Source organism: Cygnus atratus, unplaced genomic scaffold (assembly GCF_013377495.2).
Source record: "Cygnus atratus isolate AKBS03 ecotype Queensland, Australia unplaced genomic scaffold, CAtr_DNAZoo_HiC_assembly HiC_scaffold_114, whole genome shotgun sequence".
Lineage (NCBI taxonomy): Eukaryota > Metazoa > Chordata > Aves > Anseriformes > Anatidae > Cygnus > Cygnus atratus.
In genome coordinates this window covers 17,067-36,890 of record NW_026109707.1, presented here as the reverse complement: position 1 = coordinate 36,890, position 19,824 = coordinate 17,067, and the positions used below count along the sequence as shown (strand labels likewise).

General features: G+C 52.7%; 5 non-coding genes across 5 annotated transcripts; 4 read left to right on the top strand and 1 right to left on the bottom strand.

Annotated features, from left to right (window-relative positions):
* The first annotated feature begins 547 nt into the window (after positions 1–547).
* Positions 548–629, top strand: TRNAS-AGA (transfer RNA serine (anticodon AGA)). Its single transcript has one exon. It is a non-coding gene; the product is annotated as a tRNA-Ser (tRNA).
* A 1,440-nt stretch (positions 630–2,069) lies between these two features.
* Positions 2,070–2,141, top strand: TRNAM-CAU (transfer RNA methionine (anticodon CAU)). The gene has a single exon. It is a non-coding gene; the product is annotated as a tRNA-Met (tRNA).
* A 430-nt stretch (positions 2,142–2,571) lies between these two features.
* Positions 2,572–2,643, top strand: TRNAG-UCC (transfer RNA glycine (anticodon UCC)). The gene has a single exon. It is a non-coding gene; the product is annotated as a tRNA-Gly (tRNA).
* A 1,128-nt stretch (positions 2,644–3,771) lies between these two features.
* On the top strand, positions 3,772–3,843 carry TRNAQ-CUG (transfer RNA glutamine (anticodon CUG)). The gene has a single exon. It is a non-coding gene; the product is annotated as a tRNA-Gln (tRNA).
* A 13,126-nt stretch (positions 3,844–16,969) lies between these two features.
* Positions 16,970–17,041, bottom strand: TRNAQ-CUG (transfer RNA glutamine (anticodon CUG)). Its single transcript has one exon. It is a non-coding gene; the product is annotated as a tRNA-Gln (tRNA).
* Between the last annotated feature and the right edge of the window lie 2,783 nt (positions 17,042–19,824).

Below are 19,824 nucleotides of genomic sequence, written 5' to 3'. Positions count from 1 at the left end.
GGGCCAGAACTGCAATCCGAGGAGAGGAGCTCCTGGTGGAGCAGGGTGTCTGGTGGGAGCTGCAGCTTGCAGGTGGCCCAGTCTGGAGCAGTCTGTTCCTGAAGGACTGCATCCTGTTGTAAGGCCCATGTTGGGGTGGTTCTTGATAAACGGCATTGTGTTGGAAGCCCAAATTGGATCAGTTTGGGAAAGACTGCATCCCATGACTAATATCCCATCCCACAGCTACCAGCATCAGTGTCTGTCTCCACACAGGTGCCCTTGCATTTTCCGTGGAAGCAGCAGAGATGGCAGGTGATCAGGTACGATTCTCTGTGTCAGGGTATGCCGTACGGCAGTGTGAGGCCAAGGTGCTGGGAGGTGCATCCTTATCGCTGGGTTTCCATCAGTCAAGGGGCCAGGAAGCCTGTCAGCAGGTGCCGTTTTGGGCTGATGGTGCAGGTCCTCTGTGCACTGGCTTTGGGTGCAGCCTGTCCTTGAGAGTGCCAGGGAGCTGGTCATCATTGCACAGGGCACTTGACGATCCCAGCAGAGCTGGCTGGAGCAGGTAGTTGTGGCCGAGTGGTGAAGGCGATGGACTAGAAATCCATTGGGGTTTCCCCGCGCAGGTTCGAATCCTGCCAACTACGGCATGCAGTCCCCTTTTGGTCTGCCTGCAGTGACCGTGCTGCTGGCATGGGATGCAGGCCCCCAGGCACAGTCGTGTTCCCCCAGCTGCACAGGGCCTTGCCAGAGAACACAGCAACTCCCCCTTGCTCACTGGGAGTCCTTGTCCTCGCCTCCGCCCCAACACTGCCTGAATGGACAAGTAATCCTGATCCCATTTAGCAGTCAGGCAAGAAGTGGACACAGAAAGGGCCACTGATGTCCAGGGGCTGTAGAAGAAGTCCTTCTGTGAACAGGGTGGCCTCACCCTAAAGGGAAGACACTTCCTAGCTCTGAGAGCAGTGGATCCTCGTGGATCTTGGCTGAAGGCCAAGGGGTTCTAACGGCTGACCCCCTCCCTCCCCAGCCCTTGCACACACAGGGACAACCTTTCCCAGGGGTCTTTCCTAAATTTGGCATAAAGCTGAGATGCTGAGGGGTGCGGTCTATCCTGTCTGCTTCTCCTCTGAGGAAGAAGAGCAAGTGCACAAGGACGTGTGGTGGGGACTGTGGCATCCATCAGACTACTCCCCGCTGTCTCAGGTGCTGACCCGTGTGCTAGAAAAGAGCAGGAGGCTTCGGAGAGGCCGTCTTTTGGTCCCATGGCCTAGCTGCTCCGGCAGCAAAGGCCCTGGGAGGAAGAGGGGCTGATGCTGGTAGCCTGGCTGTGTTTGCTGAAGTGGGAAGGGATAGGACAAGGGATAATACCCTGAGGTATTATCACAAGGAGAGAGCCCTGAGAAGGAAAATGTGTGTAAGGCCCATACTGGTACCCGGCTTGTCCCCTGCAGTTGTCCCACTGACGGTCACAGAGCCGCAAAGGGCTAAGGGACAGCTCAAAGGCTCTGCCCTGAGCCATACCCACTGCAGAAGGCAGGCGGTCTCCAGCAGCACTCCTTCTATGCCCAGCCCTGTGTGTCGTGTTTGAGCTTTATCTCGTGTGTCTGGCTGCTGTGTGCCGGGGCATGTAGACAGGCCAGGGAAGCAGCAGGCAGAGGCAGAAACATGCAGGCCTGAGCATGGCCGCCTCGTTCCTCATCCCCCATGACAGGCTCTACCAGGACTCTTCAGGGCTGGGGCTGAGGGCTTTCCGTGTGTGCCTGGCAGGCCCCTGCCCGGTGGCGGGCACAGCCCTGTGTCTGTCAGGGAGCAGCGAGGGCTGGGCTGCGTCACGCAGTCGGAGGAGCCATGCTCCGCAGGGGAGCGCAGCACAGGCAGGGGCAGGGCTGCTGTCTGTCAGGGGGCACAGCCCCCATCACGGGGCAGCGTGATTTGCGGGCATGGTGGCGGCCCTGGTGAGCTGTGTGGAGAGCAGGTTGTGGGCAGCCTACAAAGCAGGCAGGCAGGCGCCCCATTGCTGCGGGTTTGGGTCAGGGCGCACCAGGCAGGGCTGGGTGAGGTGGGGGGAGAGGGGCTTGTGGGGGAGCAGAGTGGCGCAGCGGAAGCGTGCTGGGCCCATAACCCAGAGGTCGATGGATCGAAACCATCCTCTGCTACAGCCTTTAGTTGCAGGCTCCTGTCCCAAGCTTTTGTGCCACTGCGGCCCTTCCTCTCAGGCCAGGTTGCCGTGGAGCAGCAGACATACCACAGCCCTCAACTCTGCCCAGGATACGCTGGCGGCTCTGCTAGCTATGCTGACACTGTCACGGTTGCACCCCCCCTGCTACACATGCAGAGCACGTGCACGGGCAGCCTGCGTCAGAGCCGATGGAGAGCAGCGCCAGCAGCAGCAGCCAGGGAGGCAGCAACGGGCCTTGCAGAAGACGGAGAAGACAGAGGTGTTTCTGGTAGCTGTGCCTCATCCCTGTCTTCCAGAATGAGACAGACTGGCAGGGGCCCCCCGCAGGCTGAAGAAGCGGGTGGCTGGAAGGAGGAGGCCGTTGAGTTGGTGAGCTGCAGGAGCCTCAGGGAGGCATGCAGACAGATGCGTTGGTGGTATAGTGGTGAGCATAGCTGCCTTCCAAGCAGTTGACCCGGGTTCGATTCCCGGCCAACGCACCCCAGCTTTTCTTCAGCCAGGCTGCAGAAGCAGTGTGTCGTGCTCCAAAACCACCCCATTTCTGTCCTGACATCTGAATGCCATGTGCCCTGGGGCATCGAGCCTTCCTTGCCTCCCCAGAGCATGGTGCTGCCTGGTTTCTCTCCCAGGACACCCCCATGACGAGGGTGCTGCAGAGAAATGCTGAAGCAGTTTGGTGCTGCAGCAGGTGGATGGCTGTCCTTTATGGCTCAAAGGCCTGTCTGGGTGTTCTGAAGTCACACCAACTTGACTGAATTTACTCTCTTCTTCATCCTCTGTATTTGGCATCTCTGTGGAGCTGGCTGGTCAAATTTCAGGTTTCTTCAGCTTCAGAGAGAATGCTAGTGTGTACAATGCCCATTGTCAGAGCAGAATGATCTTTCCTCTGAGGTTGGGCTTGAAATACTCTTTTGCACAGTCAGTAGCCAGGACTGCACATCTCGGACATCCCTGTGTCCCCAGGCTGCGCTGCAGAGCCACTGCCATACTATTACTGAGACTCCGGACATTTTTAAGACCTTCTGAATATAACTGGAAGTGGATGCAACAATGTTCCTGGGAAGAAGGAAGGGAGATACACACTCCGCACTCAGGAGATACCACTCTGCCACCTTTGCAGGCAATGTTTCTTTGCTACTCTGAGCCCCGACCTATTCCCGTCATTCCCCTTCCACAGAACGTACAGCAAAAAGTAGAAGCCATGTGTGCCTGCCAGCAGGTATGAGGGCTCCAACCTCACATCCATCCGGTGATCACCAGGATGGAGACTCGTTTCTCTAAGAGTTCCTGTCTTTCCGTTGCACACCTTTTTGTGGTAGTTGCTGTGGAATGAGGTCAGGGACGTCCATATAGCCGTGGCAGTGCACCAAGCGTGGGGAATGACTCGCAGGCATGGGAGAGGGCAGGTTTTGCCTGCTGTTTTTCCAGTGGAAAGAGTTAGGATGTCAGGAGAGAGGGCACCTGAGTGCCATCAGAGGAAGAAGGCATTCGACGTTGTGCAACCCATAGGAGGGTGTGTTGTGTCATCCTGGCAGCTCTTCCTTTTGTTGAACCTCGTGCTATGCTCCATCACTTGCTCACAGCAGGGACACAGCACATGGCCAGAGGGTCCCATGGTGTAATGGTGAGCACTCTGGACTCTGAATCCAGCGATCTGAGTTTAAATCTCAGTGGGACCTCTGCAGCTTTTGGCACCCAGACTCCTTTCCTCACTGTTTTTTCACCTTATCAGACCAATGTCTTCCTGTTGGAAGGAAGCTAATGGAGGCAGGAAGAGAACAGACCACCACGAGTCTCCAGCTACGCTGCACAAGGTCTTTAATGAGAAGGTAGAAATGCAGTGGCACAGTACAGAGACCAAGAAGAGCGTTTGCAGGGTTCAGGGAGGCAGAGAGAATGGCCCATCCGTCTCAGGGATGTCTGCCCCAAATGGGATGATCCACGCGCTTCAGCAGTTGAAGCGGCAGAGTGGGGAAGGCAGACACAGCCCTGACCCCCCCAGACCAAGGGAGCCCCCAGAAGAGATGGGAACCCCCCCAGTGCTGAGGGAGCTGCCAACAGCAGCTGACAGAGAGGATCCCACGGCGGTGCTCTGAGGGAAAGAGGTGAGGATGGGGCCCGGCAGGGTCACCACGACCGGGGAGGCCTGGATGGCAACCGTCGAGTCAGCGCACCGGGCGACACACGGCTCACTGCAGCTGCTTGCAAGTGGGGTTGGGCCAGAGGCACCGCAGGGGGATGGGACACAGGGTCTGAAGCAAGACATCTCTCGTCGAGGGAGGCAAAGCTGAAACACAGAGTAGCAGGGAGGGAACACAGACCCCAAGATCAGCCTTTGTCATCTCCAAAGCAGAAATCGCTGCAGTGAAGATTGGACAGGATGCACGGGGCTATTTGGTAAGAGTCCATCTGTTTTCAGGTGCTAATTCTTGCAGAGAGACATCCCTGCAGCTGACCCCCATCAATCTCCCTCTGCTTGAGAGGTCCCCACAGTCCCCAGCTCTCCAAATCCACCCCTTCCAAAGGGAAAGAGGTCACAGTCCCGAAACATCTGTATTGCAGCGCCAATCTGAGGCAGCCCAAGTTCCAAACTGAGTGGCCAGCATGACAGCAATGGGGCCCTCAGGGAGAGCTGGAGTGAATGCAGGCTTACCTCGTTCCTCAAGGAAAGGGAGAGAGAAGAGAAGTGGATGCAGAGCCTGCAGGAGCATGGTCTTTTATGCTGCATCCCAGAGCCCCATGGGAACAGAAACATTCCTTACTCATGAAGCATCAGAACACCTCATAGTTGTTTCCTTCAGAGGCCTTGTTGGTGGTTAAGAGCTTGCTTCTTTCATCTGACAGCTTTTGTTCCTGCCTCATACCACCTGACATTGAACTGACGTATCTGTGTCCCAGGCTCCTAAGGCCAATTACGACAGAGGTCTTAGGCTACCTGTGCGGGATTGTGTGATTCCATCATACAAACTGGTTGGAGTTGGAGTATCATGTTTCACGTATCATCTACTTTGCGGTGAGCATGGGCACCAGTCACGGTGATACTCAGTCACAGAGGACTCGAGAAGTCACCGCACAAGGGCATTCAGTGCTGAGATTGGAGCTAATGCTGCGAGACATTTCTCCCTGTGGTTCGTCACAGACATGCAGGAGACCGTGGAGTAAGGTCAGGTAGAAGATCAAGACAGCACATGTGGAGGAGCCATGGCCCATGTTTCCAAGATGTTTCAGCAAGGATGGAGTGTTGTGAAGTAGAGGAAGTCTCCTGAAGGCAGAGGAGAGGACAACAAGGTCATTGCTGACACTCGTCATGCTCTGACAGAGCCCAAAGACAAAGTTCAATGAAAGTTCTGAAGCAGTGAGACCTTCCTCCGGGCCTTCACAGAAATGCAGCAGGTCAAGGCATAGGAACGTGATCCAAGAGATGCCCGCGTCCTTCCCTGAAGCTGACCCACTGTCCAGTTGACCTGGTTTGCTCAACACATTTGTCCCACTGGCCAGAGGTCTGGCTGGCCTGCTTTTGAGGCGAGGCTTTCGGCATGGAGTCAAAACCTGGCTTCTCTTTGTTCTGGGCCAGGGATGGAGCAGCCCCTTCCATGAGTTTCGAAGTACAAAGTGTCTTGGGATCTGCCTCCCAGCACACATGGCAATCATATTGTTGTGGAAGAGCTGGGAAAATCCCTGAACTGCAGGCAAACATGAGTCACCCAGCTGCGGACAGCAGTGGACATGGTTTTTCGGCCTCAGGCGTGCCAGGAATAGCAGAGCTCCTAGTCTCACTCCTCCTAAAGTGCTGCCTTCCTCACCAAGGGAGTTTCCAAGGGGCTTTGTACCTTTCCTGAAACACCAGGTGCTTTTACGCATTCTTGTGCTACTGCCTCCCAAGGCATTGCCTTTGTGTGGCTGGTCTGGGTCCCATGTGATGTAGTGCACCCAAGATTTTGGGGGGTCTGAAGGACCCTCTGGAGATCGTTTGGGCTGAGGTTCTGTTCTGAGCTGGCCAAATATCCCATTTGACTCCGGGGGTTCTGGGCCTTGTCTCGTTGCCTTGTGAACACTGGAACCCTCTGAGGTTGCCGGCCTCAGAGAGGATGTCAGAGGATGTCATCCTCAGAGAGGATGTCAGCAGTGTTGAGCAGATCTCAAGGCCTGGAGATGGAGGGGAAATAAATACCACAATTAAACATGAAGCCTCCCTCCAGGATTGGCAGGAAACGGTGTGCTGGGACACACTTCCCCTTGTCCTTCCAGCACTTCTGCACAGGAGAGCTTTCTAGTCAGTGGTACGCAAGGATAACCAGGGCAGGTGGTGTTCAGTGCACGTACCCAGCCCTCATGCTCTCTGTGGTGCCAATTAGCACGCTCAGACCCCTTGGCTCATGGAGATGAAACCTAGAATTAGCTGTGGGCTTTCACACCTAGATGAAAGAACAGGCCTTAGAAAAGCTTTTCAAACAACAGCCCTGTCTCCTGTGAATAACCGTCACCACCCATAAAAAAACCAACAAACACAAGGACAATATTTGATCCATGGACCTAATTAGGAATTTTCACAGGGAATCAAAGGCGTGAGGGCATTTTCTGAGATGAGCTCCTACCCCAGGAGGTGGGACACCTTAGGTGTGGAAGCCCAAGAGCACAGCCCTCAGAGGAGCATGTACAGGAGGAATGGCTTGGCCTGAGCGTACTCCCCTGGATTTGGGCAAAGGGCAGGAGGAAGAAGCTGCTCAGGAGTGGGAGTGGAACCCACACCTCGCCGGGAGACTGCAACCTGAATGCAGTGCCTTAGACTGCTTGGCCCTGCTTCCTGTCCACAGCCCTGCTCCCGTCCCTGAACCTTCCCAGAGCCAGCCTGCCACCTTCAGCCTCCACCAGGCAGGGTTGTGGGGTGCACACTTGCCCTCCGTGCAACATGGGCCGCTGCCAGGCCACTGCAGCACCTTTGGGTACGTGGGAGCACAGGGAGGAAGAGTCCCTGGCACAGGGGCAGCACACTGCTAACGCTTCTCCCTAAGGCCAAGGCAATCCTTCACAGCAGCAACCAAAGGAGGTGCCAGCAAGCGTTGGCTCTGCACGTTCAACGTCCTGCCAAGGGGCTCAAGGCACAAGTGTACTCTTCCCCTGACTCCCTCCTTCCCTCCAGAGCCTGTGGAAATGCAAAACCAACCACTTGGCTGACAGGGCTGTTTCATAGCCTATTTGTGGGGGAGCAAGGGTGCTTCCTTCTGCCCTGCGCGGGCCCCAGCTGGCTGGCTACAGAGGGCTCTATGACATAAAGCCCTAGGGGGAAGGCTGAGACAGTCTCACGGTGTCAGTGCACAGGAAAACGCTTGGAGAGTCAACGAGAAATGACAGGATATGGGCCGAGTGCTGAGCAATGACTGAGATCCAGTGTCACAGGGATGAGGCTCATTTGCAGCCCTTGGAGCAGAAGAGGGAGAACACAACTCTGTCTTAGCCTTGCGGCTTCAAAGCTTCTCTGGAGTGTTGGGTTGACTCCTGATGCTGTGACGCTATGTTGGACTGACTCCTAAACTGTGTGACAGTTTATGGCAGAGAAACGCCACCACCTCTACACTGACAATCCAATATTGCTGCTACATAGCTGGTTTTAGGCATCTCAGAAAGAGACCCACCACTCTCCAAAGCTGAGCCAATGAGCGGTGTTGGTTGTGCTTCTGTGATAGCATATTTTAGAAAGGACTGCATCCTGTTGCAAGGACCATGTTGGAGTGGTCCTTGAAGAACCGCATTGTGTTGGAATCCCACATTGGATCAGTTTGGGAAAGACTGCATCCCATGACTAATATCCCATCCCATAGCTACCAGCATCAGTATCTGTCTCCACATAGGTGCCCTTGCATTTTCTGTGGAAGCAGCAGAGATGGCAGGTGAGCAGAAACAATTTTGTGTGTAGAAACATTTCCATATGCCATATAGCAGTGTGAGGCCAAGGTGCTGGGAGGTGCATCCTTATCCCTGGGGTTCCACCAGTCAAGGGGCCAGGAAGCCTGTCAGCAGGTGCCCATTTTGGCCTGATGCTGGAGGTCCCCTGAGCAGAGCTTTGCAAAGGTATATGGGCAAAAGTCAGGAGAAAGGAACTTCTCAGGAATCGGAGTCGAACTTCTGTGAATAAGCCAAAACTGTCACCACCCAAGAACACACACATGGACAACATTTGATCCCAGACTCTAGTTAGGAATTTTCACAGGGAATCAAAGGCTTTTGTTTAAAACTGCAACTGTGGCAAAGAACGATTGCAAGCCAAATCACACCAGCTTTTTACAGAATCACAGAATGGCCGAAGTTGGAAGAGACCTCTGAAGATTATCTAGTCCATCCCCCCTGCCAAGCAGGATCACCTACAGCATGTCGCGCAGGATAGCATCCAGGTGTGTTCTGAATATCTCCAGAGAAGGTGGCTCCACAACCTCTCTGGGCAACCTGTTCCAGTGGTCTGTCACCCTCACAGTAAAGAAGTGCCCCCTCATATTCATCTGGAAGCTCCTGTGCTTCAGTTTGTGCCCCTTGCCTCTCGTCCTGTCTCTGGGCACAACTGAAAAGAGACCAGCTCCATCTTCTTGACACCCTTCCCTCAGATATTTATACTTATATACGTTAATGAGGTCTCAGTCTTCTCTTTTCCAGGCTAAATAGGCCCAATTCTTTCAGCCCGTCCTCATATGACAGGTGCTCCAGTCTTCTAATCAACCTAGTACCCCTCCTCTGGACTCTTTCCAGTATAATCATAGAATCATTAAGGTTGGAAAAGACCTTCAAGATCATCTGGTCCAACCATCATTCTACTACCAATGTCACCCACTAAACCATGTCCCTAAGCACCAGGTCCAACCTTTCCTTGTACACCCCCAGGGGTGGTGACTTCACTACTTCGCTGGGCAACCTGTTCCAATGCCTGACTACTCTTTCTGAGAAAAAATGTCTCCTAATTTCCAACCTGAACCTCCCCTGGTGCAATTTGAGGCCATTCCCTCTAGCTCTATCACTAGTTATCTGTGAGAGGAGGCCGACTCCCCAGCTCCCCACAACTTCCTTTCAGGTAGTTGTAGAGAGCAATAATGTCTCCCCTGAGCCTCCTCTTCACCAGACTAAACAACCCCAGTTCCCTCAGCCGCTCCTCAAAGGAGTTGTGTTCCAGGCCCTTCACCAGCTTCGTAGCCCTTCTCTGGACACACTCCAGGGCCTCGATGTCCTATATCCCTCTTGTACTGGGGAGCCAAGAACCGGGCACAATACTCCAGGTGTGGCCTCACCAGGGCTGAGTAGAGTGGGAGGATCACCTCCCTTGGCCTGCTGGCAACACTCTTCCGAATGCGCCACAAGATACTGTTGGTCTTCTTGGCCACAAGGGCACACTGTTGACTCATGGTCAGCCTGCTGTCCACCAGGACTCCCAGGTCCCTCTCTGCAGAGCTGCACTCCAGCAGGTCACAGCCAGGCTGAAGATGCAGTGTGTCATGCTCCAAAACCACCCAACTTCTCCCAGCGTTTGCATGCCAGGTGCCCTGGGGCATCAAGCCATTCTCCTTGCCACCCCAGAACATGGTGCTGCCTGGTTTCTCTTCCAGGGCACCCCCATGAGGTTGCTGTTGAGAAATGCTGTAGCAATTTGGTGCTGCAGAAGGTGGATGGCTGTCTTCTGTGGCTCAAATTCTCACAGGCCTTCATGTCAGGCTGCTGTGGTGTAGCAGACGCAGCACAGCCCTCAGCTCTGCCCAGGAGACACTGGCTCTCCCGGAGACAAAAGTATTTCTGCCTCCCATCAGGCAGCTAAATCCTCAGCTCCCCAGCCACAGGTGAGAACCTCTACAGTTCTGCAGTTGGGGACTGGGTCAAGGCTGGGGCTAGTCTGAGAAGGACCAAAGTGATGGACTCTACCCCTGGTGGGCTTTTTCTCTTCTGGTCTTTTTGCTGCCGTTCCTACTTGTAGGTCCAGCCAGGAGCAGGGCTGAGAAGGTATTCCCAATGGACACTTTATGGTCTATATGTGTCAAAGTTTTGGCAGTCTGGGGAGAGGGGCTGCTGTAAGATAGCCTCTGTGAGAAGAAGTAGGGGGCTGCCCTGTGCTGGTTCCAGCTGACACAGATGGTTCTAGCTCCACAATGGACCCTTCAGGGAACACAGATGGGCCAACAGCAAAGTTTGTGGTGCTTCTGTGAGGACACACTCCAGAAAACACTGGGCAGAGAGAGAAGGTAGAAAAAAAGTGAGAATAAATGGAGGGAAGACCAATTCTCACTGTGCCACTTGGCTGGGTCAAGGACTCTGGTATGAAGGAGTGAAGTTGAGCCTGCAAAACTGCAGGTAAGGTGGTGTTTTTTATGTATGTTTTTATTTGCTCTCCATCTTCCTCCATCTTTTTCCTTTCTCTAGTTCTGTCTGGTTAAACACAGGTTTTTGTCCCCTTTAGAGGGAATGCCAATGTGTATAATGCCTGTGTTCAGAGCACAGCATTATTTCCTCTGAAGTTCTCTTGCTTGACAACAGACCCTGCGAATCAATGTTACTTAGTTTCAAACTCTCTTTTGCACAGTCATAATCAGGGCTATATGCCTTGTCATCCCTGTGTCCCCAGGCTGTCTACAAAGCCACTGTCTTCTGCCCTTCAGCTAAAATCCTGTGGGCCAAAGGAAACACAAGGAAATTCTCTCAATTAGACCTCTCCATGAAGGGGTCAAAACTTCTCAAGAGTAAGTTTGCAGGGTTGCTTAAAGAAGAAAACAGTGTTCTCTGTGCTGACAGTCACACATTTCTTGATGGCAGGGTTATTGCAAATTAAGAAATGCAGGCAAGCACACGTCCATTTTTTTTCTGACCACCTCATTAATCATCACCACAAAGCCCATTTTTTCCCTCAGTTTTCTTTCTGCCACAAACATCACTCTCAGCAGATGCCATGTTGCCACCATTGCTGACAACAGGAAACAATGGTTTGGAATGTTATAATGGATCTGTTTTCACCTGAAGCTTGCTGTCTCCTACAGCCATAATCCTAGCATGTTAATAGTCTGCTTTTTCAGAATCTGCAAACTTACGGAAGTGGTAGAGACCAAAACTTCCAAATTGATAAATATGTCAGCTTACCCAAAAAGCTTTTGAAGTAAATCCAATAACAGTTGGAGAGCTGAGCCCACCAGAACCGGGTTTGACTGTGATAAAAAAACCGTCAGTGAGGTGGTGGACTGCCTCAGTGGGAGGCCAAGCAGAAGCAGCAAGCTCAGGAGGGCCAACATCTGGATGGAAAATCTTATGCCACTGGGCCAGGGGACTGACAAAAGCTGACAGGGCCATGCCATAGCCAGTGCTGCACCTCTAGGCAACATCTGAGATCCATAAGGTGTCTGTGTCTTTCCTTTAGAATGAATGATGAGGCTACTCTGTTCACATAAGGACTCCTTATACAGACCCTGGTCATCAGTGGCTCTTTTTCCATTCACTTCTTAGACAGAGATCCCCCAAATTATTTCTAGTCCATTGCCTTCACCACTCGGCCACAACTACCTGCTCCAGCCAGCTCTGCTGGGATCGTCAAGTGCCCTGTGCAATGATGACCAGCTCCCTGGCACTCTCAAGGACAGGCTGCACCCAAAGCCAGTGCACAGAGGACCTGCACCGTCAGCCCAAAATGGGAACCTGCTGACAGGCTTCCTGGCCCCTTGACTGGTGGAACCCCAGTGATAAGGACGCAGCTCCCTGCACCTTGGCCTCACACTGCCATATGGCATATCCTGACACAGAGAATCGTATCTGATCACCTGCCATCTCTGCTGCTTCCACAGAAAAAGTAAAGACACCTGTGTGGAGACAACCACTGGTTGTAGTAGTTGTGGGATGGGATATTAGTCCCCAGTTTGCTTCTTCGATTCTTCTCAGGGAGATGCCAAGCAGTGGTGTAAGGGAGAGGGGGACCTCCAGTCTCTTGAGGACATAAGGTGGTGTCAACCCTTGGGCAAACTCTACAACTGCCCTGCAGGTTCATGCAGTGACTCTCGCGAGAGTGAGAAAAATCTCTCAAAAGGGTTTAGTGGAGACTGGGTGAGGAGGGGCAGTGGAAAAAGAAAGGGGAGGTCTGTGTGACTGTGGTGGCTTCCCACTGATGAGCAGCTAAGCTACTCCTCTTTGCTCTATAACTCCCCCTCCTCAAAAGAACAGGGGGAGAAAATGTGATGAAAAAAAGGCTCATGGGTTGAAAGAAGGACAGGGAAATACCTCACCAGTTTGGGCCATGGGCAGAACAGACAGCATAGGGAGATTAATGTATTTGATTGCCTATTGCTAATCATAGACTAGAGAAGTTAGAAAGGAAAAGCAAATCAAAACCAGCTTCCCCCCACCACCCACCCTCTTCCACCTTCTCCCCCCGAGCAGTGTGTGGGAATAGAGAATGATCGGTATGCTCAGTCAGTAATGTATCATCTCTGCCAACACTTCATTTTCACTCATCTTCCCCTGCTTCAACACGGGGTCCCTCTCATGGGATGCAGTCTTTCCCAAACTGATCCAATGTGGGCTTCCAACACAATGCAGTTCTTCAAGAACCACCCCAACATGGTCCTTACAACAGGATGCAGTCCTTCAGGAACAGACTCCTCCAGACTGGGTCACCCGCAGGCTGCAGCTCCCACCAGACACTGCTCCACCATGAGCTCCTCTCCTCGGATTGCAGTTCTGGCCCAGAGTCTGCTTCTGTGATGGCTAACAATGGTCTGTAATGTCCTTTGGGCCGTATCCACCTGCTCCACCCTGGTCTTTTACACGGGCTGCAGGGGGACAGCTTGCTCCTCCATGGTCCTCGTATTTGCTCAGGCAGGACATATTTCATTCTCCCAGACTACTTTCTACTCTTTCAGCTTGAGCAGCCAATTGCAGTGTTCAATGCCCACTTGCTCAGCATGCGTCCCTTGATTTCAGACTCTTCATCACATTTTCAGAGGGTAACTTGTTCCTCAGGCTCTTGTGTTGCCCTTATCAATTGTATCTTCTGGCTAGCTCTGGTTCTCAGTTGCCATCTTCAAGGATGCCAGCTCCACTTCTCAAGGTTGCCCCTGCTTCCTAGGCCATGTTTCAAGGCCGGCAGTTCCCATGCTGGGGGACTATTTCTCCTGCTATTGTTCAGCAGTCTTTCCATGCAAGTAGGTTCTCATCATAGACAGATAGTATCCATAACCACCGCCATCAAGGGGCAGGTGGCAGGTGAGATGTGGTGGCAGAGGTATGCCATGGGAGTGTAGCTGCCTTCCAAGCAGTTAATGTAAGTTTGGTTCCTGGCCAATGCAAAATTTTCTTCTGCGAGGATGCAGGGTGCCTTACAACATCTCCTGCAGGCAGTGTATTCTGGGCCAAAAATGCCCAATTTCCTCCAGCATTACCAGAGGCCCTGGGGCATTGAGACACTCCACTCACCTCCCCTACACCTTGCTTCATGGCCAGGCCCCATGGGGCACCTCACAGACCAGCAGACACGCACGTGGTTTTAGCTGCTTGGAGCAGCTGCTTGGACTAGCAAATGACCCCCTGAGATGCGTAACACTAGCACTTTCCATGAAGCCGTAAGTCTCAGAGAGAGTTGAGCTCTCCCACCTCTGCTCCATGGGCTGCAAATGGGCCTCATCCCTGTGACACTGGATCTCAGTCATTGCTCAAGCACTCGGCCCATAGCCTGTTATTTCTCTTTGACTCTCCAAACATTTTCCCATACACCGGCACAGCCTTCTCCTTTGCCACGGTTGCAGTCTTAAACAAACACTTCTGATTCCCTGTGAAAATTCCTAATTAGGGCCTGGGATCAAATGTCCTTGTGTTTGTTCTTTTTATATGGGTTGTGACAGTTATTCACAGGAGACAGGGCTGTTGTGTGAGGAACTTTTCTGAACCCTGTTCTTTCATCTAGGTGTGAAAGCCCACAGCTAATTCTAGGTTTCATCTCCATGAGCCAAGGGGTCTGAGCGTGCTAATTGACACCACAGAGAGCATGAGGGCCTGGAACATGAACTGAACGCCACCTGCCCTGGTTATCCTTGCATACCACTGACTAGAAAGCTCTCCTGTGCAAAAATGCTGGAAGGACAAGGGGAAGTGTGTCCCAGCATACATTTCCCTGCCAATCCTGGAGGGAGGCTTCATGTTTAATTGTGGTATTTATTTCCCCTCCATCTCCAGGACTTGAGATCTGCTCAACACTGCTGACATCTTCTCTGCCATTTCCTTCCTGGTGGCCCACTTGAGGGCCTGGGAAGGTCAGCTGGGAGAGCCCCTGGCTGGCAGTGAAGTCCAGCATGCCAGCCCCTTCCCAGGTGAAAGCGTTCCTCTTTGGTGGATTCATGACTCTTACCTTATAAAAGCAGCTAACAGCTGAACCAGTCAGCAGGAGAAAAAAAAGTACTGATAAAGTGCGTCTAGGGCAGGACTCACCTGAGAACTCCTTGAGATAGGCAAGGTTTAGAAAGGGTGATGAGTCCCACCTGAGAAACGTCATCTAGGTGAGCCTGCAGTGCACAGGAGGTTGGAGTGGCTCACCTCCAAAGGTCTTTTCCAGTTCAACAAGAGTAATGCGGACTCTGGACCAGCTGCACAAAGGCAATGCCTTGGGAGGCAGCAGCACAGGAATGTGTAAAAACACCTCTTGTTTCAGGAATAGTACAAAGCCCCTTGGAAACTCCCTTGGTGAGGAAGGCAGCACTTTAGGAGGAGTGAGACTAGGAGCTCTGCTATTCCTGGCACGCCTGAGGCCGAAAAACCATGTCCACTGCTGTCCACAGCTGGGTGACTCATGTTTGCCTGCAGTTCAGGGATTTTCCCAGCTCTTCCACATCAGGATGACTGTCACGTGTGCTGGGAGGCAGATCCCAAGACACTTTGTACTTGGAATTCGTGGAAGGGGCTGCTCCATCTCTGGCCCAGAACAAAGAGAAGCCAGGTTTTGATTCCGTGCCGAAAGCCTCGCCTCAAAAGCAGGCCAGCCAGACCTCTGGCCAGTGGGACAAATGTGTTGAGCAAACCAGGTCAACTGGACAGTGGGTCAGCTTCAGGGAAGGACGCGGGCATCTCTTGGATCACGTTCCTATGCCTTGACCTGCTGCATTTCTGTGAAGGCCCGGAGGAAGGTCTCACTGCTTCAGAACTTTCATTGAACTTTGTCTTTGGGCTCTGTCAGAGCATGACGAGTGTCAGCAATGACCTTGTTGTCCTCTGCTCTGCCTTCAGGAGACTTCCTCTACTTCACAACACTCCATCCTTGCTGAAACATCTTGGAAACATGGGCCATGGCTCCTCCACATGTGCTGTCTTGATCTTCTACCTGACCTTACTCCACGGTCTCCTGCATGTCTGTGACGAACCACAGGGAGAAATGTCTCGCAGCATTAGCTCCAATCTCAGCACTGAATGCCCTTGTGCGGTGACTTCTCGAGTCCTCTGTGACTGAGTATCACCGTGACTGGTGCCCATGCTCACCGCAAAGTAGATGATACGTGAAACATGATACTCCAACTCCAACCAGTTTGTATGATGGAATCACACAATCCCGCACAGGTAGCCTAAGACCTCTGTCGTAATTGGCCTTAGGAGCCTGGGACACAGATACGTCAGTTCAATGTCGGGTGGTATGAGGCAGGAACAAAAGCTGTCAGATGAAAGAAGCAAGCTCTTAACCACCAACAAGGCCTCTGAAGGAAACAACTATGAGGTGTTCTGATGCTTCATGAGTAAGGAATGTTTCTGTTCCCATGGGGCTCTGGGATGCAGCATAAAAGACCATGCTCCTGCAGGCTCTGCATCCACTTCTCTTCTCTCTCCCTTTCCTTGAGGAACGAGGTAAGCCTGCGTTCACTCCAGCTCTCCCTGAGGGCCCCATTGCTGTCATGCTGGCCACTCAGTTTGGAACTTGGGCTGCCTCAGATTGGCGCTGCAATACAGATGTTTCGGGACTGTGACCTCTTTCCCTTTGGAAGGGGTGGATTTGGAGAGCTGGGGACTGTGGGGACCTCTCAAGCAGAGGGAGATTGATGGGGGTCAGCTGCAGGGATGTCTCTCTGCAAGAATTAGCACCTGAAAACAGATGGACTCTTACCAAATAGCCCCGTGCATCCTGTCCAATCTTCACTGCAGCGATTTCTGCTTTGGAGATGACAAAGGCTGATCTTGGGGTCTGTGTTCCCTCCCTGCTACTCTGTGTTTCAGCTTTGCCTCCCTCGACGAGAGATGTCTTGCTTCAGACCCTGTGTCCCAGTCCCCCTGCGGTGCCTCTGGCCCAACCCCACTTGCAAGCAGCTGCAGTGAGCCGTGTGTCGCCCGGTGCGCTGACTCGACGGTTGCCATCCAGGCCTCCCCGGTCGTGGTGACCCTGCCGGGCCCCATCCTCACCTCTTTCCCTCAGAGCACCGCCGTGGGATCCTCTCTGTCAGCTGCTGTTGGCAGCTCCCTCAGCACTGGGGGGGTTCCCATCTCTTCTGGGGGCTCCCTTGGTCTGGGGGGGTCAGGGCTGTGTCTGCCTTCCCCACTCTGCCGCTTCAACTGCTGAAGCGCGTGGATCATCCCATTTGGGGCAGACATCCCTGAGACGGATGGGCCATTCTCTCTGCCCCCCTGAACCCTGCAAACGCTCTTCTTGGTCTCTGTACTGTGCCACTGCATTTCTACCTTCTCATTAAAGACCTTGTGCAGCGTAGCTGGAGACTCGTGGTGGTCTGTTCTCTTCCTGCCTCCATTAGCTTCCTTCCAACAGGAAGACATTGGTCTGATAAGGTGAAAAAACAGTGAGGAAAGGAGTCTGGGTGCCAAAAGCTGCAGAGGTCCCACTGAGATTTAAACTCAGATCGCTGGATTCAGAGTCCAGAGTGCTCACCATTACACCATGGGACCCTCTGGACATGTGCTGTGTCCCTGCTGTGAGCAAGTGATGGAGCATAGCACGAGGTTCAACAGAAGGAAGAGCTGCCAGGATGACACAACACACCCTCCTATGGGTTGCACAACGTCGAATGCCTTCTTCCTCTGATGGCACTCAGGTGCCCTCTCTCCTGACATCCTAACTCTTTCCACTGGAAAAACAGCAGGCAAAACATGCCCTCTCCCATGCCTGCGAGTCATTCCCCACGCTTGGTGCACTGCCACGGCTATATGGACGTCCCTGACCTCATTCCACAGCAACTACCATAAAAAGGTGTGCAACGGAAAGACAGGAACTCTTAGAGAAACGAGTCTCCATCCTGGTGATCACTGGATGGATGTGAGGTTGGAGCCCTCGTACTGCTGGCAGGCAAAAATGGCTTCTACTGTTTGCTGTACGTTTTTGGAAGGGGAATGATGGGAATAGGTTGGGGCTCAGAGTAGAAAGAAATTTGCCTGCAAAGGTGGCAGAGTGGTATCTCCTGAGTGCGGAGTGTGTATCTCCCTTCCTTCTTCCCAGGAACATTGTTGCATCCACTTCCAGTTATATTCAGAAGGTCTTCAAAATGTCGGAGTCTCAGAATAGTATGGCAGTGGCTCTGCACGCAGCCTGGGGACACAGGGATGCCGAGATGTGCAGTCCTGGCTACGACTGTGCAAAAGAGTATTTCAAGCCCAACCTCAGAGGAAAGATCATTCTGCTCTGACAATGGGCATTGTACACACTAGCATTCTCTCTGAAGCTGAAGAAACCTGAAATTTGACCAGCCAGCTCCACAGAGATGCCAAATACAGAGGATGAAGAAGAGAGTAAATTCAGTCAAGTTGGTGTGACTTCAGAACACTTCAGAACACCCAGACAGGCCTATGAGACTTTGAGCCATAAAGGACAGTGTTGTGGTTTAGCCCGGCTGGCAGCCAAACACCACACAGCCGTTCACTCACCCTCCCCCCTCCCTCTCCGGGATGGGGGAGAGAAACGGGAAAGTGAAGCCTGTGAGTTGAGATAACGACAGTTTATTAAGACAGGAAAAATAATAACAATAATAATAATAATAATAATAATAATAGTAATAATGTGTACAAAATAAGTGATGCACAATGCAATTGCTCACCACCCGTTGACCGATGCCCAGCCTATCCCCGAGCAGCCGCCCCCCCTCCACCCCGGCTAGCCACCCCTATATATTGTTCAGCATGACGTCAGATGGTATGGAATACCCCTTTGGCCAGTTTGGGTCAGCTGTCCTGGGTCTGTCCCCTCCCAGCTCCTGCTGAACCCCCAGCCTGCTCGCTAGCAGGACAGAGCGAGAAGCTGAAAAGTCCTTGGCTTGGTGTAAGCATTGCTCTACAACAATTAAAACATCAGCATGTTATCAGCGCTCTTCTCATCCTAATCCAAAACATAACACCCTGCCAGCTACTAGGAGGAAAATTAACTCTGTCCTACCTGAAACCAGGACAGACAGCCATCCACCCGCTGCAGCACCAAACTGCTTCAGCATTTCTCTGCAGCACCCTCGTCATGGGGGTGCTCGTCCCTGGGAGAGAAACCAGGCAGCACCATGCTCTGGGGAGGCGGTTGGAGGGGTTGGAGTGGCTCACATCCAAAGGTCCTTTCAAGTCTAAGTCTCACAAGTCATATGGGCCGTGGACCAGCTGCACAAAGGTCATACCTTGGAAGTCAGGAGCTCAAGAATGTGCAAAAGCACCCATTGTTTCAGGAGTGGTACGAAGACCCTTGGAAATGCCTTTGGTGAAGAAAGAAGCACTTTGGGCAGAACGGGGTAGGAGCTCTCCCATTCCTGGAGTGACTGAGGCCAGGACACCAAGTCCACTGCTGTCTGCAGCTAGGTTGCTCATGTTGGCCTGCAGTTCAGGGATTTTCCCAGCTCTTCCACGTCAGGATGACTGTCACGTGTGCTGGGAGGCAGATCCCAAGACACTTTGTACTTCGAAACTCATGGAAGGGGCTGCTCCATCTCTGGTCCAGGAAAAAAAGAAATCAGGTTTTGACTCCGTGCCGAAAGCCTCGCCTCAAAAGCAGGCCAGCCAGACCTCTGGCCAGTGGGACAAATGTGTTGAGCAAACCAGGTCAATTGGACAGTGGGTCAGCTTCAGGGAAGGACGCGGGCATCTCTTGGATCACGTTCCTATGCCCTGACCTGCTGCATTTCTGTGAAGGCCCAGAGGGAGGTCTCACTGCTTCAGAACTTTCATTGAACTTTGTCTTTGGGCTCTGTCAGAGCATGACGAGTGTCAGCAATGACCTTGTTGTCCTCTGCTCTGCCTTCAGGAGACTTCCTCTACTTCACAACACTCCATCCTTGCTGAAACATCTTGGAAACATGGGCCATGGCTCCTCCACATGTGCTGTCTTGATCTTCTACCTGACCTTACTCCACAGTCTCCTGCATGTCTGTGACGAACCACAGGGAGAAATGTCTCGCAGCATTAGCTCCAGTCTCAGCACTGAATGCCCTTGTGCGGTGACTTCTCGAGTCCTCTGTGACTGAGTATCACCGTGACTGGTGCCCATGCTCACCGCAAAGTAGATGATACGTGAAACATGGTACTCCAACTCCAACCAGTTTGTATGATGGAATCACACAATCCCGCACAGGTAGCCTAAGACCTCTGTCGTAATTGGCCTTAGGAGCCTGGGACACAGATACGTCAGTTCAATGTCGGGTGGTATGAGGCAGGAACAAAAGCTGTCAGATGAAAGAAGCAAGCTCTTAACCACCAACAAGGCC